The sequence below is a fragment of the Cebus imitator genome, unplaced genomic scaffold, assembly GCF_001604975.1.
Source record: "Cebus imitator isolate Cc_AM_T3 unplaced genomic scaffold, Cebus_imitator-1.0 Scaffold119, whole genome shotgun sequence".
In the NCBI taxonomy this organism is placed as follows: Eukaryota; Metazoa; Chordata; class Mammalia; order Primates; family Cebidae; genus Cebus; species Cebus imitator.
In genome coordinates, this window is record NW_016107434.1 from 878,320 (window position 1) to 900,528 (window position 22,209).

The window sequence follows — 22,209 nt, forward strand, 5'->3', positions numbered from 1 at the left end:
AAAAAAAAAAAAAAAACTTACTGTACTGATTTTTTGTTTTCCTGTGTATTGACAAACACTAAAACAAGAGAAAACAAAAGCACAACAAAAAAAAAATTCTTGCATAAGCTTAGAATACTAAGAACTTTAATGCATTAGAACATGTCTTGATGTTAACAGTAAGGGTTCATATCTCATTTTACATATTCCATTTATACCCTATTTGATATCTTTATAGATATAAATGGGCTTCCAGCTGGTCTTATCTAGCTGGGTTTTTGACGGTGGTCCAAATGAATGACCTATAACTTCAATCTTTCCTTTCCTAGTATCTCACATATGCACACTATTTTTTGTAGGTCCCTGGGCACTTGGACATTTGGTTCCATCTACTTTTTTATTTGGATACTTGGTTTCATCTACTCTTTTATTTTCAGTTCACAAAGGAGCTTTTCCTGGCTTATGTATAAGATATTATGGTTAAGATTTTGAATCTAATTTTTAAGTATCAAACCAAAAAACCAAAACCCAAACAACTGAGAGAGCCCTCATTTTAGTCCACAAACTTCTTTCCTAGTATTATGGACTTGACTGTATCTCCCAAAAACTTCATATGTTGAAGTCCTAAATTCTAGCACTTCAAAATGTGCTGTATTTGGAGATTGGGTCTTTACAGAGGAAATTAAGTTAAAATGAAGTAAAACTGATATCCTTACAAGAGGAAACTTGGACACAGATATTACAGAAGAAAGATGACGTGAAGACACAGGAAGAAGAAGCCCTTCTACAAGCTAAGGACACATCCTCTCCTCTTGACACTCAGAAAACAACCAGCCCTGCCGATACTTTGATGTCAGCCTTCCAGCCTCCAGAACTGTGAGAAAATAAATTTCTGTCCTATAAGCCACACAGTCTGTGTGGTATTCTGTTATGACAGCCCTAGGAAACTAGGACCCCGAAAGCATCATTTTATTTTTCAATGTTAGCACTTTGTAAACTAAAAATAAGCTTTACAAATATTAAAGTGTCATTATAATTGTTTGATGAGAACAATGATGTCGAGTGGTCTTTGAAGTTTCTCAGACTTAAACACTTATAGCTAGTTGGAAGGGAATATTCCAGTCTCAAACATATGGAAGGTAAAGTTGTTTTGTTTCTACCCTTGGGCAGGAGTGCACGGGTTACCCCACATGCACCTCCTTTTGATGCTTCTCTACCAATTCCTCTTAAAGTAGGGTCACGCACTGGGGTGGTTCTGGGATGTAATTTGTTTCAGTGCACTGAAACTACAGAGTTAATTGCCACTAGTTAAAATGTAGGAAATAGCCCATGCAACATAGTGAGACCTTGTGTCTATAAAACTTTCTTTTAAAAAGCTGGACGTGGTGGTGCACACCTATATTCTTAGCGACTTGGGATGCTGAGATAGGAAGATTGCTTAAGCCCAGGAGCTAGAGGCTACAGTGACCCATGATCATGGCACTGAACTTCAGCCTGGGTGAGAGAGTGAGACCCTGTCTCAAAATAAAAATAAAATAAAAATGAAATGCAGGAGAGCAAACATAAAAATTTCAATATTCAGGATGCTTAGAAGAATTAGGAGATTTGGCTGTAGTCAGCTCACTCTACCTCCATAGCCATATGAGCTAAAACTGAGCAGGGCTGTTTCAGGTAGAAGTATGCTCTCTCTTGGCATCACCACAGTTTCTATTCCTTTATGCTGTTTGTCTGGTCCCTGAATAATCTCAGATCTAAGGTGATGTCATCTGGGCTTTTCAGTTATGACAGGTATGGTTAGTTAGGATGCCCATCTATATTTAGTATCTCCTCATAGGTAGCTTAAAAGTGGTACTCCCGACCCCCCACATCTACCTCACTCATATCCCAGCACTGACTGGATTATCGTCCACACAATCGATTCTAAGAGGGCATTCCAAGAGGGACACAGGTATTAGATGCAAAAAGAGATCCTTCATCAAATAAGTTTAAGAAATGTAGAGTTAAGCAATGAAAAACGTGTTTCCTTGATACAGAATTTCTCAGAGCCTTTAATATTTTAATGTAGTAGGCAACAATTTCCAAAATTATTTGACCACCCAACTTTTGTTGGGGAGCATTTTCAACCAACTGTATTCAGCAAAACTTTAACCCAAGCAAGCCCTTTTCCCATACAAAATAAATTTTGTTGTTTCTGCTACATGGATTCCTATAGTAAATATGGCATTTTAGATACACATTCAAACAGAGTCTTAAAAAAGAATAAAATTTTGTATATTTCATTCAGAATATTAATTTTTCAATTTTTTTGGATGTGATATGTGCAGAGAAGAGCAACACGATGGATCTTTTGAATTCAAACATAGTTTTTATAATTTTCAGTAATCAAAATGGTAATTAATAGAAGGATACACACTTATTTTCAGTTGGATCTAAGACATCATCTCATGTTTTACTTTAAACTTGCTAATGTGGAGCATTTGCATAATTAATTTTAAAGCCTGATATTTGCCAGTAATGGTTAAAATATGTGTCACAGTGTGCCTTTCTTATAAATGGCTTCGCAAGTACACTGTAATGCCATCTCGAAACATACTGATAGCATATGAAACAATACTAATAATTTTTCTTTCAGTTGGTATTATTTCTCTCAGAAATTGCAGTGGGCTTTCCAGTAAAACCAAAGCAAGGGAGAGAGGGGACAGCCTGTCTTTTCTTTGTTTTGTTTTGTTTTTTTGTTTTGTTTTGTTTTTTGTTTTTGCATTTAGGAACAGGCTTCGCTGTATTCCCTAGGCTTCGGTGTGGTGTTACCATCACCACTCACTGAAGGCGCAAACTCATGGGCTCAATGGTTCTTTCCACCTCAGCCTCCCAGCTAGCTGGGACTACAGGCACATGCTACTATGTCTGGCTTTTTCAATTTGTTTTTGTTTTCTGTTGTTGAAACAAGGTCTTGTTATGTTGCCCAGACTGTTCTCAACCCCCTGGCCTCAATTCAACTTCCCACCTTGGCCTCCCAAAGTGTTGGGATTGTAGGCATGAGCCATTGCACCCAGCCTTGTTTTCTGCAAACTGCAAAATTCAAAGACTGATGATTGTTTAATTCCATGGCAAATATATTAGATTTGTAACAGTCCTTCCAAGTCTCAGCAACTTTGGGAACATCAAATGTTGTCACATGAGTAGTCTGTGCTATTAACATTGGTGCATGATATGGACATTTTAAAAATATATTATGCTTGCTCAAAATAAACCATTCATTTATTCAACAAAGATTTATAAGTGACTATTCCATGCCAGGTACTGTTTTAGTCCGAGTGATACAGGGGTAGACAAAACAGACAAAAATTCCTGTCCTTGTGAAACTTTTATTCTAGTAGGGCAAACAAAACTGAGAGATAGTATAGATGATGTTAGAAGGTAAAAAGGAATATGGAGAAACATGAAACAAAAAAAAGAAAGCTGTAGGCTGTTAGGGAGGGTCAGATTAGGTCTGAGAAAGTGGTGATGTGTCTGACTTTGGACAGCGAGCTACATATGTACTTGAGGAGAGTGCTTTGTGTAACAGGGACTCAGTACAAAAGGCCTGGGGCACCAACGTACTTGACAAGTTTGAGGAAGGGCAAAGAGGCCAGAATGGCTGTTGCAGAGTGGGTTAGGGGGAGCGTGTGGTAGGAGATGAGGTCAGAACAATGACTGGGGCAAACTGTGTCGGGCCACGAAGGCCGATTTTGGCTCTTACTCTGGGTCATAGGGAACCACTTCAAGAAGTGGCACGTGAGGCAGAGAGAAAGAATGATTCCAAGGCAGTTCATCTAAGCAAATGGCAGGACAGAATTGTCAAAACTGAGACGGGAAACACATTTAAGGACATCTGAAATTCAGATGTGGCTATGTTGAATCTGGGATGTCTGCCATATATTCAAGCAGAGGTACTGAATGGGCAGCTGGATATATAGGTTCTGAAGTTCGGGGAGAGGTTCAGTATAGACCCATAGCTTTGGGAGGTATCAGCACACAGATGGTATGAAACTAGACAAAATCACAAAGCAAAAACATAGAGAAGAAAACAAAATGTTGAGCTCTGGGACGCTCCAACATAAATAGAACAATTAGAAGAGAAGGAAGCATGAATGGAGAGTGAGGAAATGGCCACTAAGATTGGGAGAAAACCAAAAGGTGTTGTACTCTATAAACCAAATAAAGTCGTTTCAAGGAGTCATCAGTAAGCTTTGTCAACTGCTGCAGACAGGGCAAGTAAAGGTGAGTTCTGAGCACTAACCACTAGGTTTACTGACCTGGTGATTATGGTCATATAGTCTTGAACAATATTATCTTTATTAAGTATGAGTTGATGTGACAATCTATGACACTCTGTGTACCTCCATGCCCTCATGTCTTTTCTAAACAAAGTAGCTCCAGGCATTTCCCTGAATATGGGTATGTATTTTGATTTGGGTTGAATTACCTTACATTCTTGAGATACAAGCAAGTGATTAAGTGATTGTCCTCTAACCCATAAGCAGCCTAAGGTTGCTGGACAACCAGTACAGTGATCTAATCCTTTAACTGCCTAATAAGGATGAAGAGTCATTAACTGTATGGTAACTAGTTGGAGAGTAACTAATTGAGCCAGACTGTTAGTGAGACAGGATATGAGAGACAGAGAAAAGGGAGCTAGCAGAAGCCAGTTGTCCACAAATGCCTCCTAATTCTAGATGTAGCACTCCATGCAGTCCCTGCCACAGCAATGGCACACAAAGATGAAACCTCCTGGTCTAGTACTTTATCATTTCACATGATGGCGGCACAATGTGGCAATATACAGATTCGTTACGATTTTCCAAATGCTCCTCACCTAACTTTAGCCTCAAATGCATTATTCGTTGGCTACAGTCTAGATTCTAGATGAATCACTTCATTTGAATAATTTAGCAGAAGGGGAGGTCAGATATAAAAGGCAAAAATAGAAATGATCCAGGCGTTGGAACATGCAGGAGCAAAGGCATGCAAAAGGGCAATGTGAAGCTTTTTATTTTTTTGAGACCAGTTATTATTCTATTGCCTAGGCTGGAGTGCAGTGGTGCAATCTTGGCTCATTGCAACCTCCGCCTCCCGGGTTCAAACAATTATCGTACTTCAACCTCCCAAGTGGCTGGGATTACATGCATGAGCCACCATGCCTGGATCATTTTTGGACTTTTAGTAGAGATGGGGTTTCCCCATGTTGGCCAGGCTGGTGTCAAACTGCTGACCTAAAGTGACCCACCTACCTCAGCCTCCCAAAGTGCTGGGATTACAGACATGAGACAGCATGCCCGGCCAGTGTGAATCATTTTTAGTTATTAAAATGGGTATGAGGCATATTTGTTTGTCGAGAAGTAGGGAAGTGTAGGGAGTAACATCTTGGGATATGGTTGGAGAGGAGGAGGTCAGACTGTGGAAGACCTTAAATGTACTTCAAGACAAGAGGCCTGACTCTCCTCTGCAGATAAAGACACTATTATTTACCAAGATTTTAAGGAGGTCTCGATAGGTAATACTGCTAGAACATTAACAGCAGAGAGCCCTGACCATCCTAAGCTTGAACGGCAGAGAAAACAGGATGGGTACCCAAAATTGAGAGAGTAACAGGAATGATGTGTGGAGATATGCAGTCAATCTGAGGGCACTTGGTAAGGGAAGGGGCCAGGGGAACAACGTCTTGTAGGTACTTCCTTCCTACCCTCTGATCATCTGCCAGTGCCTCCTGCTGATGGAACCCATCAGGAAGCCAGAGGGCAAGGAGTCTGCTGAAGTGTCCCACATGGGTTCGACTCCCAGGTTCCAGAACAGACTATAAGCAAAACAAAATGGGAACGTGTCACCTCACAGCCATGCTCTCAGAAGAGTGATCTAGAAAAACGAAAAAGACAAGACAAAACAAAGACAAGACAAAACAAGGAGACCAGTGTTTTTCTGGCTCTGAAATAACTCAGCAACCCAGGCACTCATCAATGGCAAGTCCAAGTGAGTAGGCTTACGATTCCTCACCTTTCCATGTTTATGCAACTGAGTAGGATGCAGGAGTGTAACCAACTCATTATCAAAACAGCATCTCATAGACACACGCCTATGTAGCTTTAAAACAAACATGGGAGAATGTCAAGTTCTTCCACTAAGTGGGTTGGGGAGTAGAGGCTACTAGTATGAAAGAATATCAAGACACCGGATAATGGGAAGAGGGGAGAAGGTCAGTAGCTGTAGGGTGTAAATCAAGGGAGACTTTCAAATTACAGGGCAAACCATGTAATTCTAGGGAAGAGGGAAAACTGAGGAAAGGAAGAAATGTAATAAGAAGCCACCTTCATCTGAGACAAGGGGAGATAATAAGCAAAAACAGAGAGCGAAACGGGGGTGGTTTAAAAAAGTTATGTGTGGGAGTTTCTATCTTCTCAGAGAAGCCTTGAAGCAAGATCTTGGGCTAAGAAGGTAGATAGTGGAAACAGTTATAGAAACTGTTTAGGAGTAACCAAATAAAATAGTTTTCTTAGAAAAGTTAAATGAACTAATGGGCAGGATGTTACGTTTGGCTCCCTATTAACATCAAACTCTTAACAACTAAATCCTATGACCAGGTAGTAACTTTTTTTCCCAAGTATTTCCCTCTAAGCATCACAATTTTTAATTCTGTTCCACAGCTGTAGACTTCTAAAGGACTGAATTGCATAATTAGCAAATGTTTATTACTTACAAATGACTTAATTAATGTTAGGAGCCAGGAAATTAACCTCAAATATAATTAATCCCAAATGAAAAAAATTATTAAACAACACAATTATTAAAGTGTGTGGCAAGTATATATTAAGATCACACATATATACTTGATATGATACGAGCATAACATAGAATCTTCACTTAACATGTCTTACAGTCTACCAGTTAGAAATAATGTGTATGACTCTACAAAGACCAACTTTAAATTTTAAAAATACAATAAGACTATATATAGTTTTTAAATTTTAAAGTTGATCATATAATATGCATATATATGCGCATATGCACATCTTTGGTAATTTTAGTGATTAGGAAATTAATCTCAAATAAAAATGATTTAAAATGGTTAAAAAGTATAAGTATATATTAAGATAAGCATATTTAAAATAATTGATATGATAGAATGATAATATGGAAATCCTTACTTAAAATGTCTTAGTATCTAGTCTACCAATTAGAAATAATATGTGTATTACTATGCAAAGATCAACATTAAATTTTATAAGTACACTAAAACTATGTATCTTTGGTAATTTTAGTGATTAATGCTTTAATTAAGAGATGAGGTACATGCAGACACATGCAATAAACTGACATAATTCATCATATTGAAAGAATAACATGATGAATGCATATGTATATTGTAAATTATACAACACACATGCAAATGATATACTCATTATCTCACAGAGGCATTTTTCCTACAGTCAAACTGCAACAAATCTTCAAGTATTACTCAATCTACTGAATGACTATTTAGGAACAAAGTAGTTTGCAGTATCTTTTGCAGAATGATAATTTAAACTGAGAAACTCAACTTAATGGAAATATAGAGCAGACATTTTTAGTGGCCACATCCCTGTGTGAGCTAAGCTGGAAACAAGTCCCTGTACTATGTAGCTATTGTTCACTAGTGTCATTTTAAATAGACGCCTAGACACTGGAGATTTTAATAAGGCCTTTAAGTACACTGCCAAATTAATCTTTATTTATTTATTTACGTCGAACAGTGAATACATTGATCATTGACTAGTTGGAAAAATGGCAACACTGGCCCAGAAACAGTTTCTCAATGAAAGAGTAATTACTTAAAAACACAACCTTCTGAGCTTGATTTGTTTTTGAATGAAGTGTCCTAAAACAAAGACAATTTAAACATGACTATATTTGGTGTCTGGAAATAGCTAGTAAATACTGATGTGTGTGTGCTTGGATGAGAGCCGACAGGCTCCCCAAATCCTGATACAGGCTGGGCAGGCTGAGGTGACGATGTAAGCTCTGAAGCTCTAGAAGAACAAGCTTGGGTTATTATAAACAGCTACCTAGCACATAGTCAGGTTAACCTTCTCTGGTGTAATTCAGCTTGGAGATACACTGTAAATTAAGCTTTTGGACTGAATTCAGTGAAAATAAATGAGTTTTTTTCTTTTTTAAATATGAAAATGAAAGTAACTAGGGGAGGAATAAAGTGCCTGTGGAATTCTTATAATACCTGACTACAGAGTATCAGTATTGTTCCAAAGGTGAACAAAATGTAAATGAACATGTTTAGTTAAAACAAATAGCATATCCATTGATATTTCTAATCATTTTTAAACTTTAATTTGGGTAAAAGGACTTCTTTTAGGAGGGGGAAGACTACTATAGATGTTTCTACTTTACTGATGAGATTGAATCAGCATCTATGAATCAAAAAGAGTAGGCCTTCAACACTGCTATATACTTCAATGCATTATAATTCTCACTCTTAAATCAAACCTAAAGAAAAATATTTATAAGCACTGCCTTTGTATGAATCAAATTTAATAGTGTCATGGATGACTTTTTCTCATCTAGGATAAGAAGACAATACCCCTATTAATATATTAACATTATGAAATTTTGTAACATTTTTAAGATTTCTTTGAAAAGTCTGTTTTACTTTTTAATTTCATCTATTTCCCGGAAAGGTCTTTAAGGCTCTACAAGCCTTGCATTTTCTTATTGCTGACAGTTCTTGAAGCCACGCTTGAATGCTTTCTTTATCCTTTGGTGAACAATTGAAAGATCATATGCAAAAAGACTGTGCCTTCTCCTTTTCTTGCTCTGTAATTAAGGCATTCGAATACATTTCTTCACAGTTGGTACAAGAGCAAACTGCTAAGATTCATAGATTGAGACAATTTTGATGCCTATAATTATATAAACACATACAATATGATTTTTCTAATCACAGATTTAAAAAATAACAACAAAACTCCTTCAAACAAAATGATTAATCTCTGGAAGGTTAAGTTAAAATGGGTCTTCTTGTATTGTCTTAATGTGTATATGCAATTCACAAAAATGAAAAAAAATACATTTGGTTAATTAACCTTTAAGTTGTGTCAATGATAAATTCATATAATGAACACATTTTCTCCAAATCAATGTATATTCTGAGAGTCTCAGATTTTCAGGTTTTCTTCTTTTTGCTTAAAGATGAAAATACTGCCTATGTGCCTAAAGTGCCTACCAAATGCAGGCTTTAAAATCATATAAAAATATCTAGATTTTAACTTAAATGTGTGTGTGTATCTATATATTTATATCTATATAATTTCTGAACAAAGATGCTTCTAGAAATACATTTAGTTTAATATTTCTTAAGTTGGGAAACTGTATCTGTAACTCAAGAAAATGCTTTTGTAAACAGTGATAAAAAAAAAAACCACAAAGCTTAAAATATAAGATTATAAACCCTCTAATTCATTTCCAGAAATATAAGCCTGAAATTATATATCAACAATCATTTTAAATATGAACAAAAGAATGATTTGTGCTACTATTTAGAAAAAACACTTTTCAGAGCACAAAGAAGTATGCTTATAGGTTTCTGTCACATTTTGAATAGATGTTCAGAATTTTATACCCATTTTCTTTATTAAAAAATACTGGGTTTGCTACTGGGTTAAAATATTGCAAATGAATTAGATGGTAGCCAATTAGATGACTTTTTGAATAAACTTTGGAGATTATAAAAAACTTTACATCTTATGACTTAAAAACTTAGACTGTTGTAAGAAAATACTAGAAAATACAGAATGTTATAATTGTATATTAAAAATGGTACTTTTCGATAATTCTCCTGACTTTATTTTTTGCAAAAATTTTCAACTGTATAAAAATCAGAGAGACCCATCACCTCATATATCCATCTTCCAGATTCTATCTCCCTCTTTGAATCTTTCTTTCTTTCTCAACATATGTATTTATTTTGTTGAAATATTTAAAGGAAATCCCAGAAACCAACTCAATCTACCCTTACATATTTTTGTATGTATCTCTTTTTCAGAAAAGGACATTTTCTTTTTGACACAATTTCATATATAATGCCACAATGGCATTGTCATGCCTAAGAAATTAACAATAATTTCTAGGTATTAGGAATTCACAATAATTCATATTCAACTTTCAATGACTATCCAAAAAATGTGATTTTTTTGGTTTTTTTTTTTTTGTAGTCTGATAGAATCAAAGTGCAAGAAACAGGGTCAACTGTATTTAGTTAGGATGCCTCTTTCTCCTAGTGCAGTTCCTCCTTTTCACTGTTAATTTTTTTCATGTCTTGTCTTATTGAAGAAACTGTTCCGACTTCTTTTTAAATTGAATTTGGAATGTCACTGTTGAAGAAAGTGCAGTATTGGGCTGACAAAGTGAAACCTGCCAAACTTCTCAAATTAATTTTTTTTGGCTATAAAGGGGCAAAGAAGTCCTGAAACACTTCTGCCCTACTTCATGATATGAAACATCTCTATGAGGCCCTTCACCAAGTCTACCTGTCACATTAAGGAGTCTAAAATTGTAATAATCATTCATGAAATTTTGTGTTATACAATATTACTTTGATGTATTGCAGCTTGTAAAATAGTTATTTAATACTGTTAAGATATTTATGCATAAACCAAATGACATTGAATAAGCAATAAATGTTTAGAAATTCCAAGTTTACAAATATCTTTCTTAGAATGTGTAAGGAAATAATTGAGAATTGTTTTTTAATCATCCTGAGAAAGAAATACAATTTGGCATGTCTCTTAACTTTTGCTTTTGCCCTCTTTTTTAAGCGATCATTTATCCAGACAGGCAGGTTTTCATTAAATTTAATTTGTGTAGAGTTTAAATATTAAGTTGAGTTATAAGGATGGTAAACCAGTTGATAGCTCTGTCTTTTAACATCTTGTGGCGCACTGTTTAAGAGAGGTATATAGAATATTCAGAGGATTATAAAATGCCGATGAAAATTACAAGTGTTAGAAAAGAGAAAATGAAACTTTAACATATCTTCATGGTATTTGTGTTAGATAAAAATGTAAATTAGCATACATGAAATTGGCTTAATCTTTCTTTGCAACAGCTTTAGCTAATAAAACTTCAAAAAGATCAGTGATGCAGTTTTTGAAAATCCTAAATATGAATGACTTTAAATGGAACCATATGAAGTGAATGACAGTAAAGTAATCGTAGATGAAATTACCAATTTCAAATGAAATAAATTCAAAATGAAAAGGATGAAGGGCAATTAAGTACCTATTTTGACAATTCGAAGTGGTCAAGTTTTTAAAAGTATGACACAGGAACCTTAACCTATCTATATATGAGTGATAAATGAGGCATTTTGTGTCATTACATCCCCATAAATCACTTTCTTTAACTGCTGATGGCTTTTATCGGATCTAACCTTTTCAAGCTTCTATTAGAGTGCTAACATTTTCAACTTTGACACATATGCAGTTTACAAATTCTGCAGCTGATTAACTCTGGACAGAAGCTCACTGGCATCATTGTCTTTAAGTTGGGTGAAAGCCTTAGGGTCTCAAAAACTCAGACACTTACATTACAGTACAAAAACCTCAATTAATATAAGGGGTTGGGCTTTAGAGTTGCTAGGAGTTTGTTTTCCGTTAGGAAACAAATATGAACAATACTTCATGTTCTATGAAACAGGTGATCTAGGAAATACTAAAAATGAAAAAAAAAGTATTATAAGAGCAAGCCTCATAATAAGGGTTAATCATGTATTTTTTTGCCTTAAAATATGTAGTTTTTGGCAAACAAGAAATACTGTTCAAAAAATGAGTGCTAAAGTTTAGTTTTGACACAATGAAAACAGAAAACCCAAGATTAATTCATTCATGGGGTAAGGGATATGACCTGAAATAAAATATAATTTAAGTGAGGCTTTTATACTGATGAAATATTTTAATAATTTTTATGGAGAGATGTTAAATCAAACTAAAATATATAGCTTAACTTTCACGTAAATTCCTAACATTCTAAATGAAAGGTTGTTTTGGTTAATTCAACCAGTCAATTCAGTTAAAAACGATGAACATTCTTATTCTGCCTACTTTTAAAACAGTTGTATTAAAATTATAAAGACAATCATGTAGAAGGTAAGGCAATTTCTGTTAAAGTTACTTGTTAAAATACCAAAACTTCACGGGATACTTCTTATACATAAAATTAGAATAAACTACTTATTACCATCAAGAAACATTTCATCACAAGATGTAACTTTAAAATTATCAAAATATTTGCCTATTAATAGTGTAGGAACAAATAAGGCAAATACACAAAAGCTGCAATCTTCTATTAACTTGCAGACAAGTGAAGATCAAGACTTCACAGTATTTTTAATGGTCCTAATTTCTTAGTTGAAGAGTCAAATACAACAGTTAAAATGGACAGTCTGAGGGTTTTGATGATAAACACAAAGTTGTACAGGTAGATATGAACAGGTCAGAGTATTTATATAAATAGCACATACCTAAATACATGTGAGTTAGTGGGAACAAAGATATCAGAGAAACATATTTAGAAAATGTAATTGATACAGACTTTGAAAAAAAGCCAAAGTTCAAAAAAATACTGTCTTTGACAATAATAACCAGACAGAACAAATCGTGATGCTGGTTGTTTCAGCACCAGAAGCTTGAGTGCTTCAAATAGTATTAGTTTTGATAAGAACTACCAGTCATCCGGCCTAAATAATGAAACCTAGAGAGGCAGACTAACGGCACTGAAGTAAAAATGTTCACAGAGAACCTCCTGCGGCAGATTGCCTGTTGTTGATAAATGACAAATCTTAGAAAAATAGTGGGGGAAGGACAACTTTTTCTAGCATCACAAGCCACATAGCCTCATAATGTCACCATCTAAGGCCTATCCATGACAAATTAAAAACTTCTTTATTTCACTAATAATGTCACTCATCACAGGAGCTGGGCAGTTACACTTTGACAATTCAGATGTAAATCCTGGGCGGCCTATGAGTATTCATGACAAAGGCATATTTATCATTTAAAACAAAAGGACATGACTTCTTGGTGTTCATATCAAAGACCAGTGATGGATGAGGCCATGCTAATCAAAAGACAGGCTAGAAAGAACACAGATGTTTGCTACTTTGATTAAGAAAAGACTATTCCTTCCCCTAAAACCTCCCCAATGTGGACATTGCAAATGGTTTTAAATGTATAATTTTAAATAGACATCTAAAAGTTTAAATTTCTTAGCTATAGCTCTTACAATAAAATAGCATTTTTTTCAACCACAAATTATGGAAATTCTTGAAACCAAGAAAAGATCCAGCCACCAGAAAATAGTAATTCAGAAGGACAGTACCAATTGCGGAAATCTCTCTATGAGTTTCCAGAAAAATGAGAAAAAGTCTATCATCTCAACTTTCATAAACAGCACAACTGTGAAATCATTGTTAGGAATTAAATAGAAAACAAGGTTGAAGACATTTTTTGTCATTTTTGTTTCTTGCCATTGAGCTGCTGATTTTCATTCCAAATGCTTTTCCAGTTGAAAAGCATTAAAAAATAATTGTTTGGCTGGGCACGGTGGCTCATGCCTGTAATCCCAGCACTTTGGGAGGCTGAGGTGCGTGGATCAGGAGGTCAGGAGATTAAGACCATCCTGGCCAACATGGTGAAAACCTGTCTCTACTAAAATACAAAAAAATCAGCAGGGCATGGTGGAGCACACCTGTAAGTACCAGCTACATGGGAGGCTGAGGCAGGGAATTGCTTGAGCCAAGGAGGCAAGGTTGCAGTGAGCCAAGAGCATACCACTGCACTCCAGCCTGGCACAGAGCAACACTCTGTTTCAAAAAAAAAAGTTCATATTTTAAGGTTTATTTAAAACCTTAAAGGTAGTTAATTCTGGCGATTTTAGCATTCATCACCATTTTGGATGAGACAGACCAAAAATAAGTGCGGCATTAAAAAAAAAAAAAAAAAAAGCAAAGGTATTTAGAGCTGGAGCTATTGATAGCACTTCCTCCCATTCCTCTGATGAAGAGCTATCATCAGGGCTGGCTAATAGAAATCCAATTTACAAGGCCCTGCTCATTTAAGTGCCTTTCAAGACGCACAGGATTGGTAACCCTTCAGACCCGCAAACAAATGCCTGCTCTTCCAGGGCAGAACTATTTTAATGTTGGTTACTGGGAAGTCATCACTGCAAGGTCACCTTGAATAACCATGGATGATGAGGGGTGGGAAAAGCCCACTTCTAAGTGATCTGTTTCCTGCCAATTTTCCTTGTCACTTTTTCAATTCCAGTGAAGCACACTTGTTGATAAGCTTTTAACAGAGTAATGTACGACAAAAAACAAAAAACAAAAATCCCCCTCCTCCACATACAAAAGCCATATGACGGGAAAGAACTGCCTGTGTATTTTAAGAATATTGGGGAGCTTTGTTCTGCCTTTTGGCAGGATCGTCTTCCTCTCAAAATGATGGAGACACTAAAGTCATACAGTAATTCTCAGCATGCATATCTGTGTTTCTTGTATAGAAAATGTGTCACATTAAATGTGTCACTGGTGTTAGACCAACAAGTGCATTCCATTTTATAATACGGAGCTGTATCTACACATGTATCAGGGTCTACTTTTAACTAGCCAAGGTAAGTATTATATGTCTTACTTATAATAGGTATGTTCTCTTTAAAAAATACACACTTGCTTCTCACAGAGACAGTTAAGAGTTGAATATGTCAGAGGGCTCAACACTCAATATATTAAGAGGTATTTATAGAATAACAAAAATGTTTCACCTTTTGGCCCTTTTATGAAAAATTTACTGGATGCCTAATATATTTAATATTCAGTAGCATGTGAGAATAATTTTTATGCAACTCTGATAGTTAGAAAGATAGATAACTCAATTATTAGATCATCTATCAAAATATTCAGATGTATAAGAGGCTACTAAAAAGATTGATGACTGAGAAAGTCCACTGATTCTCCAGCCATCATATTCATGCATTTGGCCAGACAACATTTTTCGCTGCCTTCACAAGCAAGCTTCATTACCCATCACTCCACTGAAAAGAGTTTATTATGAGGCTGCCATCTTGGCAAGACTATTATTTAGATGATAAATGCTGAGGGGGAAAAAAGTGTGTCTCCTTCTTTTTTTTTTTTTTTTAAGAAAAAAGATGAGCTCTTCTGACAGATAAAACAAACAGCATCTACATTTCTAATTAACTTAAATTTGGCAGATACAAATATAGGTCAGTTAAAGCTATGATGTTATCTTCTGTCTGAATTTTACCCTTAATTTGTAAAATGTAAATTAACTAATTAGAAGAAAAACAGCATGATTAGTGACAAAAATGCTTCAGCTGGGTCTTTGCTTCCTGACATTTATGATCAACTATAATGAATTATTGCTTTTTAAAATAATTGATAGAATATATTTTTTTTCTCACCACAGTGAAATAAATTTTACAAAGAATTTATAAAAGAAGGCCAGGAACCTGGCAAAACAACAGAACTTTGTGCTGGGCTTTCTGAGGAAAAGATATATATAGAATGCCATTCTATTAGAAACAATTGGGTAAATTTGTGCCTGTGTAGCTGGGGGTAAATTTAGAAGAGAGATATGTGTGGACATGAAGTCCCTAATAGACCCTGTTAAAAAGATTGTTTTATATATAGAAAAATAAAATGCCTTATATTGGGCTCTACTACAGTTTATGTTGTACTGGGGACTTAACCCTTTCTCTGTCATTTCAAATGGATTTGCTGAGTACTCAGGCAATTAGTGAGAATAGTGCTGGGGGGTGGGTTGCAACGTTAGATGGAGAATGGTTAGAAACAAGAAACGATCTGCCCACTTGAGTTTCGGCAGGAAAACCTGTCACTGGTAAGTAAAATTAATCCATGTAATAGTTAAGTGAAAAGCAGTTTTCAACTATTCCTATGTAGATAAAGATTCTACAATGAGAAGTACAGGTACAATGTCAGACATAAATGTCAATTAAAAGTTACATAAAATCCTGAACAGAAAAGTGTGTGGGGGCGGCCATGCTTTGGCACAGTGGAGTGTGTGTGACTAGGCCATGGGCAAGGAGAGCAGGATGGGGGCTGTCAGTTCTCATAGCACACAAACTAAGAGGTCTGATCTGAATGAGGAACACCAGGAAATTGGAACTGAAGCCTACTGGTAATGTAGACAGAAGCTGAATGGGCTCAGTTGCTAGTGGGCATTAGTTCCCAGTGGCATGACACCATTTGAAATGGTGGAGAATATAGAAAGAGAAATGATTCAAACAAAGATATATGATGTCTAGGGTATTACTGAGAAGTGCAGTGATATATGTAAAACAGATGAGTTAAAACAAATACTCCAAAATTTCAGTCTTAATTTTGGGTATGCCATTAAAATACTTAGCTTGGACAAAAGTATCTTAATTTCATTTAGGAGACAGTTATCCATTTGGAAACAATACAACTAAAATACCTGAATACTCCTTTTCCAATATTATGATAAATATGTAAAACTTTCCACACTTTGCAAAGTGCAATCTAAATGTTCGGAGAATATTATTGCACGGATTTTATATTTACTAGCTGTGGAGAAAGCATAAAAATCTTTCTGAATAGCTGCTTCTCATTAAAAAGAGTAGTTTTAAAAAAGCATTCATATCACTTTTATATTTATAGAAATTCATTAGTAGTACACATTTTTCTTGCCATCTCCATGCCATCATGATACTAAATTAAAAAATTATATGGATAACCAAAGCCCCAATTCATAGCATATAAATCTAACATAGAACATCAATTCATACATGACAGAAAATTCTCTTGACAGTTCTCATGTCTCCACCTAACACTTCAGCCTTTTAACACATTATGTACCCAGGAGATAATTAATTCAATTTACCTAGAATTTACCTTTATGTACTTTAATCTTGTACTTCAGAGGTAATCCTCAAACTTCTGAATGCCAATAAATTGGTTTCTATCAAAAAGACAAACTATAAAACATAAGATAGCGCACAGACCTCCTCATCTGTTTAGTTTTTCTCTTTGCAGCTATTAACAATCTCCGTTCACATTTGTCATTTTGAAAAACTAATTTAATTTTTTAATTAAAAGCATTAATAGTTCCAAGTAAGGGTTTCAGCTTGATGGTAACTGGGGAAAAAAAAAGGCTAGAGAAATGTAAAAAGCAATCATTTATATCTGTTTAAATTATTTATTATTTCTGTAATGAAGGCAGCACTTTTGCATTTGAGGAGCATGTTTATCTGTGAAGGAGAAGGAAGACAAGGAGAGAAATGTAATGAGTGTCAGGTATCCTGACCAAACCTGAGTCCCTCAGTGTTGCAGGAAGGTCAGACCCTTTCAGCATTGTACTGGTGTGTCAAAATACGTAAACAAACCATCACAGTGCAGGAAGAAGAATGACCTTTCAGTTCCTCATGTTTGGGCTGCCAATGGAGCTTTGGACGTGGGGTATGCATGAATGGTTTTCCTAGCTGCTTGACAAATGCAACTCCCAAGGTTTCTTTCAAGTGTGATTGTTAAAAGCCCTAAGTTCATACATTTTGGTACAATTTTCTAAACCCACATAACTCATGGTGGAAACAGATGTGAGGTTAACTATCAATACCCTGAATAATCAGATTCAGTGCAGCCAGTCTAAAATTACTTTATCAATGTTCAAATGCAAGAGATGAAGGGTGGGAGTCAGTAAAATTAGAAATAATTTAATTTGCTCTAAGAGTCATAATTATTGTTAATCAGTTCTCTAAACTTTATGATGTCATATCACAATTGTCTTCTTTCGCTGTTTATAAGACGAATTTCTCTATTCTCTCTCTCTGAGAAAAACCGCTTAGTCTCTTTCTACCATGAATGATCCCCAAATCAAACACTCTCTGATCCATCACTCAGATTTCTATCCCACAGCCCAGTTGCTTTGGACATCTCTAAACATCCCAAATGAAGTTATTGCTAACCTACATTATTTTCTATTCCCAATTCTTTAATAGCATCAATATTTCACCACCAATATTAAAACTTCAAAGTTATTTCTGTTCTAAACCACTTAATACAACAAAACTTTTACTGATGTATTGAATGTTGGCATTACTTGACAAATTCTGTGAATTCTGTCTCTATAATCTCTGTAAGTCTATATGGTTCCCTTCCATTTCCATTGGTACAATTATAATCTGGGAATTAATGGATTATTTCAATATGGATGACTAACAGCAATAGTGTCCCTATTTCTAAATTCTTGTTTCTATCCAATCGAAGCACTGCTACCAGAATAATCCATCCTAAAGTTATGTCCTAATCATGTCACTCTTCTATCCAAAAAACTCCATTGGCTTTCCAGTTCTGTGACCTTGATTTGGGCACGTAACCTCTTCATAGCTCAACTTTCTCTGAAGAAATGGAGATAAAATACTAGCATTTACCTCATAGGATTGTTATGTGGATTAGAGTGGAAAATACATGTAAGTGCTTAAACCAGTGCCTTGAACATAACTGGTGCTCAATATTAGCTATTATTATGATCTATGTACATGTCTGTTTCCTTATTAGTTTAAAGGCAAGATTAAGTTTTGCTTACTTTTGTATACCCTCAAATATATAATCTGCTATTTCTACATAGAAGTAACTTATTAAGCATCGGCTGAATTTAACTGTATATCTACTCCACTACTGATGGGCCGGTTTGCTAGAACTTGTTGCATTAGGAATACAGCAGGCCAGGCATATTGGCCTGTGCCTCTAGTCCCAGCACTTTGGGAGACAGAGGTGGGAGGATCGCCTGAGACCAGGAGTTCAAGGTCGCAGTGAGCTATGAGGGCACCACTGAATTCTAGCCTCTGTGACAAAGTGAAGCCTTGTCTCTAAAATAAATAAATAAATGGAATATGAAGTGGTGAAAATACTCATTTCACATTAAACCGATTAAAGGTAATAAGAGCTGGTCAAATATTTTGATCTAGTGTTGAGTTTAGTATGGCTTTACGTACCTGCCATTGGCACAAAACCAATGACTTCATTTTTAATACCTTCTTAATCAATATGGAGTACTCTTAAAGTATCTCAGCTGGTCATCAAAGATGACTAAGAGAGCCTCCTACTTATATTAGTTGAGCTTTATGAATCCTAAAAAAAAAATCCTCTTTAATAAATAAAAAAAAAATTGGCTTTAATTTTTAACTTATGATCACTTGGAATGAAATGCCAGGAATGCTGTAAGACTGAACTTAAAATGGGAGGTGGTGGTAATGGTTAGCAAGCTGCCAGCAACAAATGGGAAGGAAAGAGCAAAAGGGAACATATAAAGAGAAGCAGAAGGGGTTAATAAGACAATTTGCTGGTACACTCCTGTGTGAAAAAAGAAGGTGACCAAAACACAAGAAATATCTCAATGTCAGGGATTCAGACAGAAAAGGAAGAAAACCAAGAGGATGGAATTCACACAAATCTTAAGGGTACACTAGAAGAATGTAAGGCAGAGAGGAAAAAAAAAAAGCCACAAGTAAAAGTAATTGACTAGTATTAATGAAAAAAAGCGAATTCATAGGAGAAATTGACTTTTTATAAAAATTTGACTGCCAGAATCAATTAGATATTAGAATGAAAGAATGTTTACCACTGCCATTACGTATCCATGAAGATTTCTGTTTCATGAGAAGAGTATGAGACATGCAAATTGCATTCCTGACTCATTTTCCACATTCCACATATGTGAGAGGGAATGAGCACAGGCAAACCAGGGCAACAGAGCCTCATCACTTACACATCATCCATTCCAGGAGATACCTGAACGATAACAAACAGCAGAAGATGCTGGCAGAGGAAAAGAAAAAGCACAGCTGCTATGAACAGGGCTCTGTGTCTCACCAAAATATGGCCTGCTTTATTTTAGTCCAAGAGGGGTAAGAAGCCCTGAGTGCTACCAATAGATAACCAAAGAAAGCCACTTTCTAACAACCATATGCTTATTATGATCCTTGGCCTTGAACATATCAAAGACTTCCCTTTTGCTGGCATAAAGTCATAACTAAAAAATCCCATTCCAACTCTCAGAAGCCTGCGAGAAAGAAAGGTAGAATATATGGATATCTGAGAGAGACAGAGAGAGACAGATCTCAAAAGAAAGTAACCTGAAGGACCGCACAGTACTCTCTCTATGCTTAAGAGAATTTGTTCCTGATGACAATGAAGTCTACAAATTAAATGGATTTAACAAAGATACAAAGGTTAAGATTACAAGGTTAATTTTAAACAAGACAAACTGGTTTACACAAATCTGTTAAACTATGTGTTAAAATCGTAATTGAAAGTCTCCTACTTGGAACCAAGTTAGGGTAACAAAGAATGGATTAGCCCTCTGTTCAAAGTTAAAAAACAAACAAAATAGATGACATAACAGTTTTTAAACACTAGACATCAAGCAATGGAGAACTGTAATCCCAGAGTGATGGGATTACAAAGAGCGAGCCATTTGATTGGCCTAGCCTAACAGAGTTTCCAAGTTGTGATGTCCAAAGGGTGAGCCCAGGTGAAGCCCAGCAGTCTTCCTGAGTTGAGGAATTGTAGCTAGAAGAATGGGAAGGCCAAAGCAACTAGAATTTAAAGGCAGAATACCAGCAGGAGAAAACTGCCCACAGAGAGAGAGAATTCCAGAGACCTAAGTAGATCTCCCTCAAGTATTCAGAAGAATACAGATAAGTGCATATATGCACAGCTCTAGAAAACTAGAATGACACTACCAACCAGTTTGACCTAACTGACATTTATAAGACACTCCATTGAACAAAAGTGGAATAAAGTTTCAAGCGTACACAGAAAATTTACAGAGATAACCGAAGTCTGAACCAGAAAATAAATCTCTCAACATTTAAGAATTCAAATTTGTTATCTGATCTCAATGGAATTAAATTAGAAATGAAACAGAAAGATATCTGAAAATTTCTCAAATATTTCAAAACAAAACAGCATACTTCAAAATAAGTGTGAGTCAAAGAAGAAATCAAAAGTAGAAAGTACGTGGAACCAAATAAAAATGAAAATGCAGCCACAACAGTGCTCAGGAGTACATTTATTGCACTAAAATGTCTATATTGGAAAAAACAAAGAATGAATTAAAATCAACAACTTCAGTTTTTCACCCTAGAAAACTAGGAAAAGAAAGACAAGCTAAACGGAAACTAACACAAAGAAATAATATAAGAAAGAGAAAAAAAAAATTAACAGTTTAAAAAAAAAACAAAAAAATTTGGTTCTTTCAGAAGAACAACAAAATTGACAAACCTCTAGGCAGGTTGATCTGGAAAAGAAGACACAATTATCAATATCAGGAATGAGAAAGGTGACATCACATCTCTACAGATATTAAAAGATAGAAAGGGAATATTTTCAACAAGCATATGTCAAAACATTCTGCAACTCAGATTAAATGGACAGACACTTTGAAAGACTCAAAGTGCCAAAGCCTACTCAAGAACAAAAAGACATAACCTGTATCTCTTATAACTACTATGGAAGTGATTTTGTAGTTAAAAACCTTCCAGTAAAAACATACCATAGACCCAGATGCTTTGACTGGGGAATACCACCAAAAATTTAATGGACATTTTGTGCAAACCTTTCAAAACAATTAAATAGGAGGGAATGTCTCTCAATTCATACTAAGAAGGCAGCATTATGTTAATATCAATATCAGATAAATACTTTAGAGGGAAAATTAAAACATAAATCCGTATCACTCATAAACACAGATGCAAAAATTCTTAACAAATTTTAACAAATCGAATCCAGCAAAATATAAAAAGCGTATTGTTTCAGAATCAAATGAAGTTTACCTCAGGAAAGCAAGGTTGGTATAACATTAAAAAAAAATCAATCACTATAATTCACTACACTGACTGACTAAGAAACCTATGTGATCATTGTAATAGATGAAGAAATAGCATGTAACAAAAATTCAGGCCGGGTGCGGTGGCTCAAGCCTGTAATCCCAGCACTTTGGGAGGCCGAGGCGGGTGGATCACGAGGTCAAGAGATCGAGACCATCCTGGTCAACATGGTGACACCCCGTCTCTACTAAAAATACAAAAAATTAGCTGGGCATGGTGGCGCGTGCCTGTAACCCCAGCTACTCAGGAGGTTGAGGCAGGAGAATT

General features: G+C 35.5%; 1 protein-coding gene and 1 long non-coding RNA gene across 5 annotated transcripts in view; both read right to left on the minus strand.

Annotated features, from left to right (window-relative positions):
- Positions 1–2,425, minus strand: part of LOC108311878 — a 21,370-nt gene extending 18,945 nt beyond the window's left edge. Inside the window, exon 1 of the long non-coding RNA XR_001828392.2 lies at positions 2,416–2,425. This is a non-coding gene — a long non-coding RNA (uncharacterized LOC108311878). The remainder of the gene's footprint in view (positions 1–2,415) is intronic.
- CDIN1 (CDAN1 interacting nuclease 1) overlaps positions 1–22,209 on the minus strand; it is a 275,096-nt gene that overhangs the window by 121,975 nt on the left and 130,912 nt on the right. The window lies entirely within an intron of this gene.